This window comes from Dromaius novaehollandiae, unplaced genomic scaffold, assembly GCF_036370855.1.
Source record: "Dromaius novaehollandiae isolate bDroNov1 unplaced genomic scaffold, bDroNov1.hap1 HAP1_SCAFFOLD_85, whole genome shotgun sequence".
NCBI lineage: Eukaryota > Metazoa > Chordata > Aves > Casuariiformes > Dromaiidae > Dromaius > Dromaius novaehollandiae.
The window spans coordinates 102501-105000 of record NW_026991300.1 but is presented as its reverse complement, the minus strand read 5'-3'; the positions used below and the strand labels follow the sequence as shown (position 1 = coordinate 105000).

At 78.4% G+C, this 2500-nt stretch overlaps 1 non-coding gene across 1 annotated transcript; it reads left to right on the top strand.

Annotated features, from left to right (window-relative positions):
• The first annotated feature begins 1974 nt into the window (after positions 1-1974).
• On the top strand, positions 1975-2127 carry LOC135325656 (5.8S ribosomal RNA). The gene has a single exon (XR_010386490.1). It is a non-coding gene; the product is annotated as a 5.8S ribosomal RNA (ribosomal RNA).
• Positions 2128-2500: the final 373 nt, after the last annotated feature.

The window sequence follows — 2500 nt, the reverse complement described above, 5'->3', positions numbered from 1 at the left end:
CGGCGGGCTGCGGCGGAGCAGCCCGTCCGCAGAGACCTGCGGGGGCAGGCGTTCCGGGATGGCGCGCGGGGCGGGCGCCGGGCCCCCGAGCGGGGGGCGTCGCGTTGAGGCCAAGCGAGGCGACGGTTCGTGCCCGAGTGGGCGGCCCGAGCCACGGCTCTCCTCCCGGGTGCAGCTGCCACCCGGCGCCGGGTTACTGAGGGAAACCCCGGGCCCCGGGAGGAGGACGAGGTCGTGGCGGCGGGTGTCGGGCGCACCCCGCGGGCGGACGCTCCGCCGAGGGGCGCGGGGGCCGGCTGGCGGGTGCCGGGTTCCCCCTCCGCGTCCCGTCTCGTCGCCGCTGCCGAGGCTGCCGCCGTCGCCGCGAGGCGGCGGCGGCCCGGTGGCGGGCGGCGGCGGGGGAGGCACCCCCGCGGGGATTTCAGGTCGTTTCCCTCACCCCAGGGCCAGGTACCTAGCGCCCGCGCTTCTCCTGCCCCCCCCTCGGTGACCCACCCGTGTGGTCCCGTGTGCCAGCGTGCTCCTCCCGGGTGCCGCACCGTGCGCGCCGCACCGGCCGTGCCTTCCCCCCCCCCCGCCTCGGCTTCCCCCCACCCCGGTCCTTCCTCCCCCGCGGTGGGGGTGGGGGGGGCGGGGAGGGAGGGAGCGAGCGAGAGAGGGGAGAGGGCCTCCGGCCACCGCGGCCGCCGGCAGCCGCCCCGGGCAGGGATGGCCATGGGCCCCGGGCTCCGGGCCCGAGGGTTCTCGGTTGGAGAGCCGGGCGGAGGTTTAAAGACTCGGGCGGCCCGATGCGACTCGCGGAGGCGGCCGGGCGTGCTGCCGGAGGGCCGGGGGGTCGGCGCGCGCGGGTGCCGCGCCCCCCCATGCCAGCCGGCGCGCCCCGTGCTCGCCCCGCGGGCAGCCGGGACGGAGAGGGGTTACCCTGCCCCCTCTCTCCGCGGTCTGGTCTCGGCGGAGAGACGCCGCGCGGTCGGCCTAGTTGCCGGCCTGCCTCGAGCGTTGCGAGCCGGGCGCGAGCGCGTGCTCGCCGCCGGGAGGGCGAGCCCCCACCGCGGGTGGTGCGGGCGCCGAGCCTCCGCGCGTCTCCTCCTTCTCCCTGGCCGGTGCTTCTGGGTCTTCCGCCGTGGCCGCCGTCGGCGGCGCCCTACCCTACGCGCCCGCCCCGGCACTCTGCCGTCCGGGGCGCCCGCCTCGCTCTGCCCCGCCCGGCTCCGCCAGGCAGCGGGTGGGCGGTGGTGGGGCGGCGGCGGGGGTGGCCCGCCCCGCTCTCCGCGTGGAGACGGGGAGAGCGGGCGCCGTCCCCGTCCGTGCCGCCTTGCCCGCCTGCCCGCCGCCGGGCGTCTGTCCGCGGAGGGGACGGGCGAGCGCGTGGCGTCACCCGCGAGGCGGTGTGTGCGGGCGCGCGGGGGTGTGGGCGCCGCGGCGGCGGCGGCGGCGGCGGTCGAGCCGGAGGGCCGGCGAGGCGAGCGGGGAGCTGGGAAGCGCGGGGCCGGCGGGCCGCAGGCGCGCGGGCGGCGGGGCGACGCCGCTCCCGGTGGCGGCCGGGCTCTGACGCCTGGGGCGGGGGGGGGGTGGTCTGCGGGGACGGACCCCCCCCAACATCCCGAGGCAGGCGGTGTGGCCGGCCCGCCGCTCCCTGCCGGGCCAGACCGAGCCGGGCGCCTGGGCCGGACTCGAAGCGAGACAGGGTTTGTCCCCAGGTCGGGAGCGAGGGCTCCCCGCCCTTCTCGTTCGGGTTTGCCCTTCGTTTCCCCCCCCCTTTCTCTGTGCTTGTACGGTCAGTGAGGCAAGCCCCTCTCTTTCTCTCGCTCTCTCTCTCCTTCCGTCTCTGCCGTCCCTTGCTCAGCAGCCGGCGTCGGCGTGAGGAAGGGCGGTGGGGCGGAGGAGGAGGGGGCGGAGGAGGGGGGGGGCCCCCCAGGGGCTGCGAAAGCTGCCCGGTCCCCCCGCGCGCGCGGCGGGGACCGAAACCGAGACAACTCTTAGCGGTGGATCACTCGGCTCGTGCGTCGATGAAGAACGCAGCTAGCTGCGAGAATTAATGTGAATTGCAGGACACATTGATCATCGACACTTCGAACGCACTTGCGGCCCCGGGTTCCTCCCGGGGCTACGCCTGTCTGAGCGTCGCTTGACGGTCAATCGTCACCCGCGCCGTGGCGTGGGCGCAGCGGCGTGCCGCCCCTCGGTGGGTGTGGGGGGGGGCGCGGTTCGGGTGCGCCCGGCCGTGCCCGCCCTCCCCTCCGAGCCCGGCGGCTGCCGCCGCGCCGCGTGGCGCGCGCGGTGTGGCGCGGCTGGGGTGCCTCGCAGGCCCGTTGCCCCGGGGAGAGGGGGGGTGCTCTCCTTCCCCTCCCCGCGCGGCCGGGCCTTCGTCCCCCTAAGTGCAGACTCGGGAAACCCCCGCTCCCGGAGCGCCCGCGTCGCGGACTTCGTCCCGCCGGGCCCCCAGATCGGGTCGGTCGCGGTGGCCCGGCGCCCGGCGCCGCCCGCCCGCCACCACCGC